This window comes from Ornithorhynchus anatinus, chromosome 8 (genome assembly GCF_004115215.2).
Source record: "Ornithorhynchus anatinus isolate Pmale09 chromosome 8, mOrnAna1.pri.v4, whole genome shotgun sequence".
Taxonomy (NCBI): domain Eukaryota; kingdom Metazoa; phylum Chordata; class Mammalia; order Monotremata; family Ornithorhynchidae; genus Ornithorhynchus; species Ornithorhynchus anatinus.
In genome coordinates this window covers 9,118,667-9,136,995 of record NC_041735.1, presented here as the reverse complement: position 1 = coordinate 9,136,995, position 18,329 = coordinate 9,118,667, and the positions used below count along the sequence as shown (strand labels likewise).

The 18,329-nt window shown below is 44.0% G+C and overlaps 1 non-coding gene across 1 annotated transcript; it reads left to right on the top strand.

The window, feature by feature from the left end:
• Positions 1 to 16,562: 16,562 nt before the first annotated feature.
• On the top strand, positions 16,563 to 16,700 carry LOC114813973. The gene has a single exon (XR_003761717.1). It is a non-coding gene; the product is annotated as a small nucleolar RNA SNORA7 (small nucleolar RNA).
• Positions 16,701 to 18,329: the final 1,629 nt, after the last annotated feature.

Genomic DNA, 18,329 nt, shown 5'->3' with positions numbered 1-18,329 from the left:
ATGGTATTTGTTAAGCGCCTACTATGTGCAAAGCACTGTTCTAATGGGGGGGGGGCTACAAGGTGATCAGATTGTTCCACATGGGACTCACAGTTTTCATCCCCATTTTACAGATGAGGAAACTGAGGCTCAAAGAAGTTAAGTGACCTGCCCAAAGTTACACAGCTGACAAGTGGTGGAGCAGGGATTAGAACCCATGACCTCCGACTCCCAAGCCCGGGCTCTTTCCACTGAGCCACAAAAGAAAAAAATAGTACTTGTTAATCACTTACTCACTGTGGGTAGGGAACATGTCTGCTAGTTCTGCTGCATGACACTCTCCCAAGCTCTTCCTACAGTGCTCTGCACATAGTAAGCACTCAATAAATATGATTACTAAGCACTGGGGAAGACCCCAGTTAATCAGGTTAGACGTGGTCCCTTTCCCACAGGGGCCTCATGTTCTAAGGTGGTAGGAGAATGGACAATGAATCCCCATTTTACAGATGAGGTAACTGAGGCACAGAGAAGAATGCAAGGTCATAAAGCAGACAAGTGCAGAACTAGGATTAAAACCCCAGGTCCTGACTCCCAGACCTGCCCTCTTGTTGATAATAATAATAATAATGATGTTATTTGTTAAGTGCTCACTATGTGACGTAGTAAAGAGAAGCAACGTGGCTCAGTGGAAAGAGCGCGGGCTTGGGAGTCAGAGATCACGGGTTCTAATCCCGGCTCCGCCGCTAGTCAGCTGTGTGACCTTGGCTAAGTCACTTAACTTCTCTGTGCCTCAGTTACCTCATCCGTCAAATGGGGATTAAAACTGTGAGCCCCACGTGGGACAAACTTATCACCTTGTAACCCCCAGCGCTTAGAACAGTGCTTTGCACATACTAAGCGCTTAACAAATACCACAATTTATTTTTTATGTGCCAGGCACTGTACTAAGCGCTGGGGTGGATACAAGCAAATCAAGTTGGACACAGTCCCTCACCGATGAGGGGTTCACAGTCTCAATCCCTATTCTAATAGATGAGTAACTGAAGCACAGAGAAGTGAAGGGACTTGCCCAGGGTCACACAGCAGACAAGTGGCAGAAACAGGATTAGAACCCTTGACCTTTTGACTCCCAGGCCCACGCTCTTTCCACTAGGCCACACAGCTCACCTTCACCTTGAAAGAGGAATTCGCTTTTGGAACTCCTAGATGTTGCTTTACTGCCTTTGCTGCCCCTCCATCAGTACCTGACTGGGCCAGGGGATGAACCGATCCTCACAACCAGATGTGTTTCCTGTCTTGCCACCAGTAACCAACGGCTGCCAGATCTCATTGTAGACAGTGGGGGCCGCGGCACAACGGATGAGCCTGCTGCTATGAGGCTTAAAACCACTGATGGATCAGTCACAAACAAGAACTAACCAGAGTTGTTATTTTATTATTCATATGACCTTGAATTTACACAGTGCTTTCCTTTTCCCACACCACCTTTTGTGTCAGTTATCATTGTATAACATCCTGAGAGGCACAGTTTCACTGATCAGGAAACTGAGGCATGGACAAGGCAGGTGAGTGCCAGAGCTGAGAGAGAACCCAGATGACCTGCTTTTCCAAAGTGTGCTCATTCTATTAGCGCATGGGGCCTGCCTGTATTTTACCACCCACAAAATAAAAAAAAAAATTGAACAATGGTGCCCATAATGACATAGTGGGCTTTAATTTGGCATTTTTCAAAATCACAACACTAATTTGGGTAGTAGCAGGAAGCATTAAATCCCCAAACCAACCTACACTGATACACTGTAGTTAGGACATCAAACCAGAGAATTCCAATTTTGTTACCTGTGGGAACTACCTCTTCTCTCACAATTCTGCATCCCATCAGAAACTTCATCTCTTTCCATCTGAGCATTTAATCCAAAAGCATGAGCCTTGGCTTTATTGTACTGTTTACAGTTAGCAACATTCTTCCTAATGTAATTTAGCAAAATACAGGGTTACCCAAAATAAAGAGATCCTTCCCACTTTTTCGTTGTTCAGTGTCCAACGACATAATGAAACACTTAGCCTTACTGCTTGTCACTCGCTACACTACAAGCAACTATCCAAACTGATTAGCTTGTATCTACTCCAGCACTTAGTATAGTGGCCGGCATGTAGAAAGCCTTTAAATGCCAAGACGAACTAACTAAACCTCTTCAAAGTGGTTTAGTTAAGCACTTTAATCTTCATCCCACTCCTATCCCACAGTACTTATGTGCATATCCTTATGCTCTACCAGTTCCCCTGTTACCGATTTTACTCTCACCCACCTTAGACGGTAATCTACTTAAGGTCAGGGATCATTTCTAGCTACTCTTTCAAACTCCCCCAAGTGCTTATTACAAAAGTTCCTCCACCAAATGATGGATTGGTTTAGACTAAATTTAACTCCACATACTCTGAAACTGTAAGCATATGAACTTCATTTCTGTAATAAAAATCTATACAGCCTCTTTAACTTGGGCCGTTCCGGAGAAGGGAAGGTTGATGAGGGCTCTAAGGAAATACTCAAAACCAATCTTCACGTTCCTCCATGAAAATCTGGACCTCACTTCCATTCCACAAGTAATGCAGACTAATGGGCCTGGATGTCAGAAAGATCTGGCTTCTTATCCCAGCTCTGCCACTTGCCTGCTGTGACCTTGGGCAAGTCACTCACTTCTCTGCGCCTCAATTACTTCATCTGTAAAATGGGGATTAAGACAGTGAGCCTCATGATGAGCTTGTATCTACCCCAGTGCTTAGTACAGAGCCAGGCACATAGCACTGAAATGCCATAAAAAAAGTTTCCTCATCCAGAGGTGTATATTTTTGCTGTTTTAAAAAAGAGTCTTGCCATTCACCATTTGCATTTTATACATATGCCAGGTCTGTTTGAGCTAACGAGATGGGAGTCAGTCTGTGCAAATGAGATATGTGCAAATGAGAAGAAAAAATAGTAAGATGATTCAGGTATGTCCAGTTTACTCTCCTGTGCAAATAGCCAAATTGGAAAATAAAAAACCTATTGACTAGCAGGGACTGTTTCTGAAAACAGAATCTTCTTTTTCAAGTGGCCTTCATGTGCCCCTGAAGGCCAGTTCATATGCTGCCACTTGCCTGCTGTGTGAAATTGGCTAAATCAATAACATATCCCAGTTTCCTTAACTGTAAAACAGAAATTAATACATGTCCTCCCTCCCCCTTATACTGGAAGCCCCATGTGAGACAGGGCCTGTGTCCTCTGTGTATATATAGGTATTTTAGTGATATTCGTTACACATTTACAACGTGCTAGGCACTAAACACTGGGGTAGATACAAACTATTCAGGTTGGACACAGTCCATGTCCTACATGAGGCTCGCAGTATTAATCCCCATTTTACAGATGCGGTAACTGAGGCACGGAAAAGTTAAGTGACTTGCCCAAGATCACACAACACACATGCAGCAGAGCTGGGATTAAAACCCAGGTCTTTCTGATTCCCAAGCCCTTGCTCCATCCACTAGGCCACGCTGTTTCTTGGGATTTATTCCGGCACTTATTTGGTTCTTTGGCACACAGTAAGCAATACCACAATATTATTATTTACTTCTGCTGAACTGTGCCTGAAAGAGTGATCTACACCTGGAAATTCTTGAACAAAAATGGTGGTGGTGCTGCTGTTGCTGCTGCTGCTGATTCTCCAAGCCAGGAAGAATCTTTCTTCCAGCAACTGGATACAGACAATCGCTTCAGTTCTTCACTTGTCCACGGTTTGGAATTCTCAAATTAAGGCAATATCTCCCCACATATCACTGTCCGCCACCTAGCTGATTTTCTCCTTCACTGGCTACGTTCCTTCACATTTTCGGGAAAGCAGAGAGGTCTTCCTTCAAGTCCCAGTCACAACGTGGTGCTTCAAGGATCGGTTGATGAGCTGCGGGGGCTGAGTTAATTGCTGACAGGAATATTTCATGGCTCATTCCCCACAACTTTCCAGGGCTGAGCTACTGCTCTTCTGCATCCTGGGCCTCTCAGATCTCTCCCCACCCCCCAAGCATTGTGCAGCCTGACACTGCAATCTATGTGGGTGGCAAAGCAAAGGGAGCCTCGTTTTTAGGAAACCGGATCACACTGAATGTTTAAAATGGATTGTCGAATTATGAATTCTCTCACCTGCTGCAAATTTCACAGCCCTATCCCTCCCAGCCCTGTGTCAAAAATCAGAAGAGCCATTTAATATGCACGAGCTTCAAAAGCCACTATAATGGAAAGCAGATGAGCCATGTTACGACACCTTTCCCTCACTCACCTTCTTTGCTAAAGCGATACACTGAGGGTTTTGAAAAACACAGGCTTAGAGGGCTATTAAGTTCGACTGCTGCACTAACTCTGTGGCATTTGCCTGACAAAGCCCATGGAGCCCCCTTTGAAAATAGCAACCGATTCCAACTGCTCTGATAAAAAAGGAAGTTACGAGAGAGTGACATTTACTTGCTAGGATAAGCTTACCTTCTCAGATGCCCAGAAACTATTTATGTGGTTAAGTATGTTTGCGCTGAAGAGCCTGTCTGGCTCCCTACTTTCCTTCTCGATGCTTCAAAAGGAGCATCTCCACTCAACCAGGAATTTTAGATTCCGGTTTCTCACCCTCCCCTGGGTACTGTAAGCTCCATTATTTCCACCCCATTATCAGATATCCTCGGGGGTAAACTAAAACACTGACCAAGCAGTGAGCTTCCTTCCACTTCAGGGTGCCTGGCCAATTCAGCCATCAGTAGATTACAAATATAGGAAAACCAAGTCCTTGGGTAACCAAAGAAAATTGAAAAAAAGTAATGACTTATTCAGATAGCATGTCTCACTGTTTTCCATGGCTGGTTTTATTTCTGTATTTGCAAACCTTTTCATCGCTGGCTTTCCCTGAGGTAACTCAGTCATGTGTTTGTGTGTGCCGGGGGAGGGAGGAGGGGCTGGTTGAGGGTGAGGTGGCAGAGGTTGGGCGCTGGGACAATCAATCAATATTTATTGAGTATTTTCTATTTGCAGAGTACTGTACTAAACACTTGGGAGAATACAATATAATAGAGTTGGTAGCCATGATTCCTGCCCACAAGGATATTTCCTGCCCATAATGAGCTTACAGTCTAAAGTGCTTGTATTCCCCCAAGCACTCAATACAGTGCTCTGGACATAGCAGGTGCTCAATAAATACTATTGACTGAAAGAAAGGCTATCCAACTCTCTCAGGCAAAAGAGCTTCAGTGTTTTCATCTTCGGGTCATGGGTTCGAGTCCCAAGTTCAGTAGGATCATTTTAAAGTGCTCAGGAGAGGGCTCTGCACACCATACAAGCTCAATAAATACTGTTGATATTGACTGGCACGAGAATATTTCAGAAATCTCTAGATTATCCAATGGTTGGTAGTGACTGAGCAATGAGTTGTTCAGAGCACTCTACTGAGTTCTCGGGAGGGTACACTGTAATAGAGTTAGTAGATATATCTATAGTAGTGTATCTACTAACTCAATCCTTGCCCACAAGGAATTTACAATCTAGACTGTAAGCTCCTTGTGGGCAGGGAATGTGTCTTGTATACTGTACTTTCCCAGGTGCTCTGCACACAATAAGTGCTCAAAAAACATGATTGATAGTGTGGGAAACAGACATTAAAATAATTATACAAATAAGGGAAGTTAAAGAGCATAAATGCTATAGGAGTGGGGTGAGTGCCAAAGTGCTTAGAGGGTATAGACTAAGGACATAGGCAACACAGAAGGGTGGAAGAATAGGGAGGGGGAGAGGAGCGGTTAGTCAGGGAAGGCTTCCTGGAGGGGATGACATAGTCGTTTTCTAGGTGAAGCCTCCAAAGTTCTAGATGTTGGACCATTTGCCGATCTACAAACTGCAGAATAAGCAAAAGTTTCAACAAGCAGAGTCAATTGAAAAGATTGCATTTGTTGAAACTGCAGTGCAGAAATCCTTAATCCTCTATACTGTAGAATCTTTGAAGGCAGGGATTGTATCTTCCATCTCCACTGTATTCTCCCGAATGCTTAGTACAGTGAGTTGCACACAGTAAGCACTCAATAAATACTAGTTGCTTAATTCAAACTTAAAGGAATCCACGGTCTCTGGGAAAAGAAATGGCAATCAAAAAAGGATCGAGCAGTGGATTGAACCCACTAAGGCCAATCCCGACCACCCCTGTTTAGAGGAATCATTCTTCTCTCTCGTGTAACACTGCACAGAGTATTCCTAATGGGTATGGTGCCTCCCACAAGAATATTGTTAAAATAGATTTGCACTTTGCAGGCAATCTGGATGCCACTGGCAATCAAATGGTTCTGGCTCTGAAAATCTGTGCTTATTTCAAATGCTCAGGGAGTTGAGACCTCAGCGGGTCGTATCCGAGGACACAAACCCAGAGAGATTCCTTTCAGTTGGGCAATCATCAACCTTTTCCTTGACGACACTTGTTAAGCACATTCTATGTGTCGAGCACTGTTCTAGGCACTGCGGTAAATATAAATCAGATTTGTATCAAACAAATCAAAATTTTCTGCACTTTTCTTCCGTCGGCCACATTCCTTCTTCCTAAAAGCGTCTGAGAAACCAGCGTGGCCTAATGGAAAGAGCCTGGGTGTCAGAGGACTTGACTCAGCTCCACCGCTTGCCTCCTGTGTCGCTTGAGCAAGTCACTTAATTTTCTGTGCCTCAGTTTCCTCATCTGTAAAATGGGAATTCAATTCTCCTTCCCCCTCAGACCATGAGCCCTAAGTGGGACAGGGACTGTCTGACCTGATTACATTGGATTTACCCCAGTGCTTAGTACAGTGCTTGGCACGTAGTAAGCACTTAAATGTCACCATTCTTTTTATGGTGATGAGACAAAAAACAATGTCACGTCAGGTCAGAAGCCAGTCAGCCTCTCTGGACATGACACCTTCCCAAACTCCTAAGGTTCTTAACCTTTTTGGCTGCTGCCTTTCTCCTCCTTGGTCCCGCGTCTTCACCGTCAAGTGGATGCAGGGAAGCATTCGAACAACTCTTGCCTCTGTTATCAACTCCAAAGCATCAGTTAGCAACTCTATTTGGAGCTGACTGTCATACAAAAACCTGTCAGGAAACTTTCCATGCCCTCAGAATGCTCTGTTTCCACCGCTGAAAGATGTTGATATTTGTTAAGCGCTTACTATGTGCCGAGCACTGTTCTAAGCGCTGGGGTAGACACAGGGGAATCAGGTTGTCCCACGTGGGGCTCACAGTCTTCATCCCCATTTTACAGATGAGGTAACTGAGGCACCGAGAAGTGAAGTGACTCGCTCAAAGTCACACAGCTGACAAGTGACCGAGCAGGGATTCAAACCCATGACCTCTGACTCCAAAGCCCGTGCTCTTTCCACTGAGCCACACTGCTTCTCAAGATGAAAGATGAAACGTTAAGTGGCGAGCAGGTTGTATTAGCGATGGTATTTACCGAGTATCCATTGTACAGAGAGCACTGTACTGCTCTGCGTATAAAGCACTGTACTAAGTACTTAGTTTTAGGCAACCAAACAGCTCTTCTCCTCTTTCCTTACCTTAATGATTTCCTACTACAACCCAGCCCATCCATGTCTCTTGTCTAATACCGACTTACTCTCCTTACCCCCATCTGGTCTGTCTTGCCATCAATCTCTTGCCCACGTCCTCCCTCTGGACTGGAACTCCATCTCCTTTCATATACCTCAGACCACCCTCTCCCCACCTTCAAAGCCCTACTAAAATCACATCTCTTCCAAGAGGCTTTCCTAGACAAATACCTTTTTCCCCTACTCACTTTCCCTGCTGCATCACGTAAGCACTTGGATCTGAACCCTTTAACCAGTTGATATTCACCCCATCCTTAGCCCTACGGTACTTACGTACATATCTATAATTTATTTGTACTAATGTCTCTCACCCCACTCCAGACTATAAGCTCTTTGAGGGCTCTTTAGTACGGTACATGGCAATGCAAAGCAATGCAGAAATCCTCAACTCTCTACACTGTAGAATCCTTGAAGACAGGCTTGTATCTTTCATCTCCACTGTTCTCTCCCAAACACTTAGTACAGTGAGTTGCACACAGTAAGCACTGTGGTATTATACACACTTATTATATATCACATCAAAGAAATCAAAACACTAGCACCAGACACAAAAACAAAATGTGGCAGCACAATGGAGAGTTAAGATTACTTCCACCTAGAGTGGAAAAATTGTCACTTATCAGGCTTTTAGGGTGCATTCACACACATAGGTGAAGAACTGTCATTTTCAAACCTGAGAGCAATGAGAGAGAGAGAGAGAGAGAGAGAAAGAGAGAGAGAAAGAGAGAGCTTTTTGGAGATAACCTTCTCCCCATAGATAATACAGTGTATTTTCTCCATTAAGCTGATATATATATATACATATACATATATATAATGTAATACATATCATTGAAAGATGGCATATATAAATGCATCTCTTCATTCTCAGCAAATTGTGCAGATTGCTCCAGGCAGACATGACTTCAGCCCTGCATCTTTTTTCTGCACTCCCCTCCAGGACTTCCGACTTCCCTCCTTCCTTGGCTCCATGTTCCTAGCCATACTGATTTTAAGAAAGCAACACACCACCTCCACCCACCTTCCCACAAATGTCACCACCCTCACACAACCTGGCTCCTAAAAAAAAAAAAATCTAGTGGTGGGGCATGAAACCAACTGACAAAGGATCAATAACTCAGCTGCTCTGTTCCAAGGAGCTATTTTGGATAAACACAGATGATAGTCTAATTGGGATGGTATTTTGTTTCCTAATATCTCTAAAACGAAGGCAGTTTGGGGTAAAGAATTAGACCCGATTCAGAAGGCAGGAAGGTTGTTGGTGTTCTCAGAGTTTCCCCCCTCATCATGGACTAGGGACTACATCTGGTTAAGGGATCACTTTAGTAGATCAGAAAGGCAATGAGCCACACCGGTTGCCTCTGTGAGGACTACAGTTCTTAATATTTCTTCTATGGGACTTGGTAGAGTAAAATATTAAATATCCTTGTCTTCCAGCCCTCCAAAGTTTCTTAAAAGATCTTGTTAGTAGGGAAATTTGTCCAGTTGGAATCCCTGCTGCTGTTAGGACTCACCCTGAGCTGCTCAGAGGGCTGTACATAATAGCCAATTGCGGACTTGCTCCCTTTATTCATCCCCCCTCCCAGCCCCACGGCACTTATGCCCATATCTGTACTTTATAACAATTATAATAATATCTCCCCCTGTAGACTGTAAGCTCATTTTGGGCAGGGAATATATCTGTTTATTTTTATATTGTACTGTCCCACGCGCTTAGTTCAGTGCTCTACACACAGTAAGCGCTCAATAAATATGACTGAATGAATTCTCGGTTGCTCCAAGTAAACAGAGAACAGTGTTTACAGATTCCAAGAGCCATATTTGGCCAAGCCCCACCCTGCCATCTCTCAAAGATCCAAACCTACCTTGTGACTTGTGATTTGTGATTTGATTTGTGATCTTGTGATTTGGCTTTCCAAGCAGGCATTTAACCTTATGGGTTCATGACCAGGTCTTTATAACTAAGAGAAAAGGCTCATGAGAAAGGCACAGCAAAAGCATCAGCCCATCTCCCAATCAACATTAAGATGAGTGTAAATGTTCAGTGTAAATGAATAACAGATGGATTATATTTCACAGAGCACACTTAGCATTAGTTTAGCACTCAGCTGTAGAGGAAAAAAAAAAATCTAGAAAACTGAGGGAAAAGATGCTCAACAGGAAAGAAAGGTGTTTTGGAATTGTGAAACAACCTGGGTTCTAATTCTGACTCCGCCACTTGTCTACTGGGTGACCCTAGGCAGGTCACAACTTCTCTGTGCCTCAGTTACCGCCATCTCTTAAATGGGGATTAAGACTGTGAGCCCTATGTGGGATAAGCACTTAAGACAGTCCTTACACATAGTAAGTGCTCAAAAAATGATTGAATGAATGAATGAGGTCGAATCTACTCTAGCACTTAGTAAAGTTTGCTTTGTTTGTTTTATGGTATTAAGTGCTTATTGTGTGTCAAGCACTGTTCATCATTCAATAGTATTTATTGAGCTCTTACTGTGAGCAGAGCACTCTGTTCTAAGTGCTGGGGTAGATTCTAAGCGCTGGGGTAGATACTAGTCGATTAGGCTGGACACAATCCCTGCCGCACTTACTATGTGTCTGGCACATAGTAAACACTTAAATACCATTGAAAAAATATTCTGCTGATCAACACGCTCCAAAAGAAGTTGGGAGTTTTTAAATCAACTTCTCCTACAGAGCAACTGCATCTTCCATCCCAGATTCTCCTCTCCGACAAAGTGTTAGACAGGACCACCCCTAAGGAGCCACTAATCTAACATGGAGTCCCAAAGTGGTAAGCAAGTCAAAAGATTGGATGTCCCAACCTTAAAGAAATAGTGTGGTGGGACTGGGAGTCAGAAGGACCTGGGTTCTAATCTCAGCTCTCCCACTTGTCAATTTTGTGACCTTGAGCAAGTCACTTCACTTCTCTGTGCCTCAGTTTCCTTATCTGTAAAACTAGGGATGAAAACTGAGAGGCCCATGTGGCCAGGGACTGCATCCAACCTGATAATCTTGTATCTTTTCATTCATTCATTCAATAGTATTTATTGAGCGCTTACTATGTGCAGAGCACTGTACTAAGCGCTTGGGATGAACAAGTCGGCAACAGATAGAGACAGTCCCTGCCGTTTGACGGGCTTACAGTCTAATCAGGGGAGACGGACAGACAAGAACAATGGCACTAAACAGCGTCAAGGGGAAGAACATCTCGTAAAAACAATGGCAACTAAATAGAATCGAGGCGATGTACAATTCATTAACAAAATAAATAGGGTAACGAAAATATATACAGTTGAGCGGATGAGTACAGTGCTGTGGGGATGGGAAGGGAGAGGTGGAGGAGCAGAGGGAAAAGGGGAAAATGAGGCTTTAGCTGCGGAGAGGTAAAGGGGGGATGGCAGAGGGAGTAGAGGGGGAAGAGGAGCTCAGTCTGGGAAGGCCTCTTGGAGGAGGTGATTTTTAAGTAAGGTTTTGAAGAGGGAAAGAGAATCAGTTTGGCGGAGGTGAGGAGGGAGGGCGTTCCAGGACCGCGGGAGGACGTGACCCAGGGGTCGACGGCGGGATAGGCGAGACCGAGGGACGGCGAGGAGGTGGGCAGCAGAGGAGCGGAGCGTGCGGGGTGGGCGGTAGAAAGAGAGAAGGGAGGAGAGGTAGGAAGGGGCAAGGTGATGGAGAGCCTTGAAGCCTCTTAAGAGAAGCAGAGTGGTTCAGTGGAAAAAGCACGGGCTTGGGAGTCAGAGGTCATGGGTTCAAATCCCGGCTCTGCCACTTGTCACCTGTGTGACTGTGGGCAAGTCACTTCACTTCTCTGTGCCTCAGTTACCTCAACTGTAAAATGGGGATGAAGACTGTGAGCCTCACGTGGGACAACCTGATTACCTTGTATCTACCCCAGCGCTTAGAACAGTGTTCTGCATATAGTAAACGCTCGACAAATACCAACATTATTATTATCTTCCCCAGAGCTTAGAACAGTGTTTGGCACATACTAAGCGCTGAACAAAAACCATCATCATCATTATTATTAATAAACCTCCTCCTCCCTCCAGCCCAACCCTCTGCTGTGTCTTTCTGCCTTTCCTGGCAGGCTTGGGAGAGTCTTATGGTCTAAGTCCCCCACTTTTCCTGAGAAGCAGATCTCTTGGAGGACTCAGGGCAACAAGGAGGCTGCGGGACAGTAGACTAGGTTCCCCCCATTGCCCCCATGGTGGCAGTTTGCTGGGGTCCTGTCCCCTGGAAAAGGTGGAGCTTACTCCTTTAGGACTGACGGAGCAGTAATAACAATGGTAACTGTGGTGTTCGTTAGGCTCCCTGTGGGCAGGGAACGTGTCTACCAACTCCGCTGTAGCGTACTCTCCCAAGCGTTGAGTACAGCGCTCTGCACACAATAAGTACACCATGCCACTGATTGATTGATTCATTAAGCTTCCTATATGTCCAGCACTGTGTGCCAAGCACTGGGGTAGACACAGGTAAACCAGATCAGACACAGTTCCTGCCTCATATGGTGCTCACCATCTACTGGGGAAAGGGGACAGGTATTTAATCTTAGAGATGAGAAAACGGTGGCGTAGATAAGTCATGTGGCTTGCACAAGATCACGCAGCAAGCAAGTGGCAGAGCAGGGATGGGAAACTAAGTCTCCTGACTACTAGTCTTTTGCTCGTTCCACTAGTCCATGCTGCTTCCCCAGCAAAGTTAACCTCTCTCTGAACACACATTGCTCGTTCTTATTTAGGGCAATACTGGGGCTGGGGAGTAAACTGTGGGAAAATCTGTGGAAAAGGAGGAGAAAGAGAGCCATTGCGGAACCATGCTAATCATTCATTCAATAGTATTTGAGCGCTTACTATATGCAGAGCACTGTACTAAGCGCTTGGGATGAACAAGTCGGCAACAGATAGAGACAGTCCCTGCCGTTTGACGGGCTTACGGTCTAATCGGGGGAGATGGACAGACAAGAACAATGGCAATAAATAGAGTCAAGGGGAAGAACATCTCGTAAAAACAATGGCAACTAAATAGAATCAAGGCGATGTACAATTCATTAACAAAATAAATAGGGTAATGAAAATATATACAGTTGAGCGGACGAGTACAGTGCTGTGGGGATGGGAGGGAGAGGTGGAGGAGCAGAGGGAAAAGGGGAAAAAGAGGGTTTAGCTGCGGAGAGGTAAAGGGGGGGTGGCAGAGGGAGTAGAGGGAGAAGAGGAGCGCGGGAGATGCAAGCCTTATCCCAACATGACTCCAAACCCTCTTAGCTGGGAACTTCCAGTCTTGCATCAGCCTCATAAATTTTACTTTCTCCAGCCATACCTGTGAGCCCATTCTCCATGCTGCAGAAGCTTAGAGAAACGTTATAGTTTCATTGCACAACCACCATCCAGTGGAGTTCAAATTAATTCAGTATACAAGCAGAACATACTGTGTTATTTTGCAAAGCAAAAACAAATCCTGGCTCCATGATCACCGGGGTTTAAAAGTCAGGCTCTTCAGTAGAGATTGCACTTTGGAAATGTCTTGTTATGTTTGGTGACTCTACTGACTGAGCACTTCCTATGGGCCAGGTTTGCATTCACAAGAAAACCACCAACTAGGACTTTCCACTGAATTTTATCATTTTACTTTAAGCTGCAGCATCTTGAGGCTGAGAGAGATGTAGAGAAGTCATCTTGTCCATACTCCTGTCTCTAAGCAAACCTGCTTCCAAACTCTCCCCATGGCAGAGAGAAGCTATTTCACTCTCAGAACCTCTACAGGCAAAGCTTCCATAACCATCCTCATTCAGCCATTTCAAGCCACGATAAACTGTCAATCACTTAGTAAGTCATATTTATTGAGCACTTACTGTGTGCAGAGCACTTTGCTAAGTGCTTGGGAGAGTACACTATTACAGATTTGGTAGACACATTCCCTGACCCCAAGGAGCTTCCAGACTAGAGGGTTTTAGTATTGACTGTCGGCACTGTAAACTCCCATTGAGATCGATGACTTAAGGACCAAAAAACATCATGAAGAAACAGGCCTTAGAAAAGAACTCAAGAAGCAAACCTAGGAAGAGAACAGGGTTTTCCTTTTAACCTTGGGCCTCTGCATTATTATCCTCTATGTGAAGCCCTAGGAGTTTCTAAATTTTGTTCAGTCCTTTGGGACATTCCAGTCTGGCGATAAAGCCTCATGTTGTCATCTGATATTAAAAGTTTGTACCACCACACTTCACTTCCTTCGTAAAGTACTGGAAAATGTTTTTAAAAAAAGCTGTTGGACTAACACCGCACTGCATTTGAATGATTTTAGTTGAGAAATGGCACTGTAGAGGTTACTGTAAAAGCAAATGAAAATATAGGTGTTTTTGTGATTCACAACAAGTGGTGATTAAGTAAGGAACCCTACCCTGAATTCTACACTTCTAGAGTTTTCGAAGGAGAGGGACAGGAAGAATAAGTCAGAAAGATAGGACATACGAGAACAAAGACACAGTGATAAACAGGATGTAGAAATAAGCACTGTTATGGAAGTATTAAGTGATGATATTAGGAAGAGAATGTGGGAAAGGGACTGTGCCCCACCCAATTATCTTGTAATTACCCCAGCACCTACCATAGTCCTTGGCACATATTAAGAGCTTAATAAATGTCACAATTATTATGATGGTGGCTGGTTGAAACAGTGGTGAAAAACATCACAGTACCCAGTCCAAAGTGTTTCCAGGGACCTGGTAGGGGAATGAAATGGTTTTGGAGAAGCATTTTAATATAATTTTTTATAGTATTTGTGTTAAGCACTTACACAGTACTAAGTGCTGAGGTAGATAATAATTATTGTGGTATTTGTTAAGCGCTTACTATGTGCTGAGCACTGTTCTAAGTGCTGGGGTAGATACAGGGTAATCAGACCGTTCCATGTGGGGCTCACATTTTTTAATCCCCATTTTTACAGATGAGGTAACTGAGGCATAGAGAAGTTAAGTGACTTGACCAAGGTCACATTGCAGACAAGTGGCAAACTAATCAGGTTGAGCATCACCCATGTACCACATGAGACTCACAATCTTAATCCCCATTTTATATAGGAGGCAACTGAGGCACATAAAAAGCAAGTGACCTCCCCTAAGTCACACAGCAGACATGTGGACATTCTGACACCCTGAAACATGCTCTTTCTACTAGGCCACGCTGCTTCTCGCTAGGTCATGCTGATTCCCATATAATGAAGCTTGTTGTGAGCAGGGAATGCGTCCCTTTATTTTTGTAGTGTACTCTCCCAAGCGCTTAGTACAGGGTTCTGCACACAGTAAGTGCTCAATACATATGATTGAATGAATGAATAATGACATCATATGTAATGGCTGGGCAATCAAATTTCTTCAGCCGACCTTGGATGTATACACAGACTACTGACCCCCTTCACTGCTAGACAGGATATCAGACACTACTTTCCAAACCACCTAAAATTAAACAGGAAACACATTTGCATTTGGAGACTATACCCAGGACTGCACGACTATGACCAGTGCTTTCCTGCTTCTCTCCTTAATTCTCCCCTTGAACCACGATCACATTTGGATCACAGAGGATTGCTGTAAAGGCGTCACTTCCTTCTGTGTGGGCTAGTCGAGGAGTTTCTTAGTCCCATTTGAAAAGAAAGCTGAAGAAGGGAAGGGGAAGAGTCAAACCCTAACCCCAACGGGAATTCCAGAGACGCATGAGAAAGTGGGAAGAGAGAAACACCAGTCTGTCCTCATCCCCTAATAGAAAGAGGCACACCAAGAGCGGAAAATCAAGAGCAGAGAAAAGGAGAGAAATACAGCAGTCACATCTGGCAAGTCTGGGGCCGGAGAGCCGTGAACAACCGGCTGGAGTTTGGAAATCCCTGAGACACCATCAATCAACTGCATTTATTGAGGACTTGTGTGTAGAGCACTGAACTCGGGGCTTGGGAGAATACATTATAATAGAACTGGTAAACACGTTCCCTTCCCACAACGAGTTATAGTCCCAGCCTCACACGCAAATGGGCAAATGCCTACACAGAAATAGAAATATGCAGGGAATCATGCCCAGATATACAAGTGGAAAATTAAACACATTTCTGGACACAGAAATAAAGAGAAAATACAAGGATTTAAACACAGATACACAAGCACAGAAATAGGCTCAAGCAGACATGTACAAATGCACACACACACACACACACACACACAAAAACACACACACAGACATCTAAGTAAAGACAAAGATACAAAGACAGAAAGACACACTGAAAGACAGTCAGGTGATCATGCAATTAGGGACCCAGAGATGGTTCCAGAGGTGAAAAGGAGCGACACAGGCAAAAAATGTAAAAGGGCAAGGACGCACAGAGACAGAGACATTTCCAGCTTAAAAGACAGGTCAGTCTCATTATCAGGTAATAATACCCAAATGTTTTCCATGATTATAGAGTTGGCTGATATAGTAAATTAAGTCATCATCCAGAGTAACATTTTTGAGTCTGTGTCCTGAGTAAGTTTTCCGCTTTCCCTTTAAATGCTTCTACCCTGAAATGCCCTCCTCCTTCATATTCAACAAATAATTGCTCTTCCCACCAAGCTTAAAAATGAGCACATAAATGCTGTGGAGGTGGGTTGGGAACCCAAGTGTTTAGGGTGTAAGGATCTAAGGGCATAGCTGTGGCAATAAGAAGGGAAATAGGGTGGGGAGATGAAAGATTATTCAGGGAAGGCTCCCTGGAGGGGAGGGGATTTTTACTAGTGCTTTGAAGATGGGGAGAATGATAGTCAATGGAATTCATAGACCAATGCATCTGTTGTAACAACATGTCCACTTGGGTTTTTGACAAGGAATTGGAAAACTTCAGAGGACAAGATCACAGGAATAGCTTGGCAATAAGAGACAGAACTTCATTTGAAATGCAAAACCAACTTTCTCTTCTCCTAAGCAAAGGATCCCCTCTCAGGATGGCACCTGGAGAGTTTCCAGGACTCTACCAGTCTTGGCAATGGGAGGGAGAGTCAAGCAGAGGCCTATCCACTCCATTCCTAGCTTGGGCAGTGGCTAGCAAGTGGAAGGCCACCTGCTACAAGTCAAAACTTCCCCGTGCTGGGCACCAGCGGCACGGGAGAGAGTCGAAGGTGGAGACTTGAGTTTACTGCACAGAAGGTGGCAACGGTAAGCCACTTCTGTATTTTTACCAAGAAAACTCTATGAATACACTACCAGGACGATGGCAGATGGAAAGGAAGGTGTTCTGGGAGATGTGTCCGTGGTGTCACTATGTGTCAGAAACAACTCGACGACATAAGATAAGCAAAGGATACAATGGGATAGCAAGCTATCTTCCCTGGTGCTCCAAATGCCAAATCACCTTTTCAAAGCAGATGAGAAGTCTCACATCTTATTTTCATTATGCCAGCTGAGAGACTATATACCCTACTCCAACCTGGACCCGACTTCTCTGTCACCATCCCCCAAATCTTCAGAGTGTGGGAAGGGACAAGGAGAAAGAGGAGAGTTGGAAGGAGGAAGGTGGAAAAATCACCTGAGTTTAAAGAAGGTAATTTTTACTTTGGCATGTGTGAGAGACCCTTCAATTCATGCTCAGCAAGTGATGAAATCAAACAAAAACATTAAATGAGCAAAGCAGCATAATTAACATGGATCATGCACATTATCAATGTCCCTTTACTTGTTGCTGTTCAGTCCTACTGCTTCAGTAGTAAAAACACACCTTCAAGCGCACAAATAATAATAATGGCATTTGTTAAGCACTTACTATGTGCCAAGCACTGTACTAAGCACTGGAGTGGATACGAGCAAATCGGGCTGGACATAGTTTCTGTCCTACATAGGGCTCACAGTCACAATCACCATTTTCCAGATGAGGTAACTGAGGCACAGAGAAGTGAAGTGACTTACCAAAGGACACAGCAGGGATGTGGCTGAGCAGGGATTAGAACCCCTCATGACCTTTTGACTCCCAGACTCATGCTCTATCCACTATGGCATGCTGCTTCTCTGAAGACAGAATTCTCCCTCCCTCCCCTAGAAAAATGATTAGGTTGGGAATAAAACCATCTACCCTATCGTATGAGGATAACACATTGCTGCTGATGATTAGGGGTAATGTATTTTATCCTCATTTTACAAGATGAGGAAAATAAGGCACAGAGACTTTGTGATTTGGTCACAGTCACAAAACAGGCAAACTGGGGAGAAGAACCTAGGTCACCTGCCTCCCAGCCGCATGCTCTTTCCACTAGAATCTGATGGAGTTATATCAGTCTCTTCAATTTCTAAATTAAGTCTAGGTTTTTGTGTGCTTGTTTGTTTTTGTTCTTTCAACTGCTGAAGGAGCTTTTAATTGCCGAAGTATAAAATTAAGCAGAATTAGGGTTAAGAAGAAATAAAAGCCCATAAAGCTTGAATTTATTAGTGTCAAATTTAATTTCGCTTTTCCAAGAGTCTTCCATCTCCTCCTCAAAACCCCTACAATCATGTTTTTCTGTTCCTTTGCTGTTGGTCTTCCTCTTCAGGATCCCATTGAGTTACAGGGAAGTTTCCTTCTGAAGGCATGAATTAAATTCCAGAAATCTAGCCCGCCAAGTCTGAATGATAGTTTATATCACTAGTCATCTTTCTCAGATCTGCTGCTAGATTTAGACTCTCTCTCTCTTAAAGGATTATGCATTATGGATGAGGAGTATGTCTTATTCA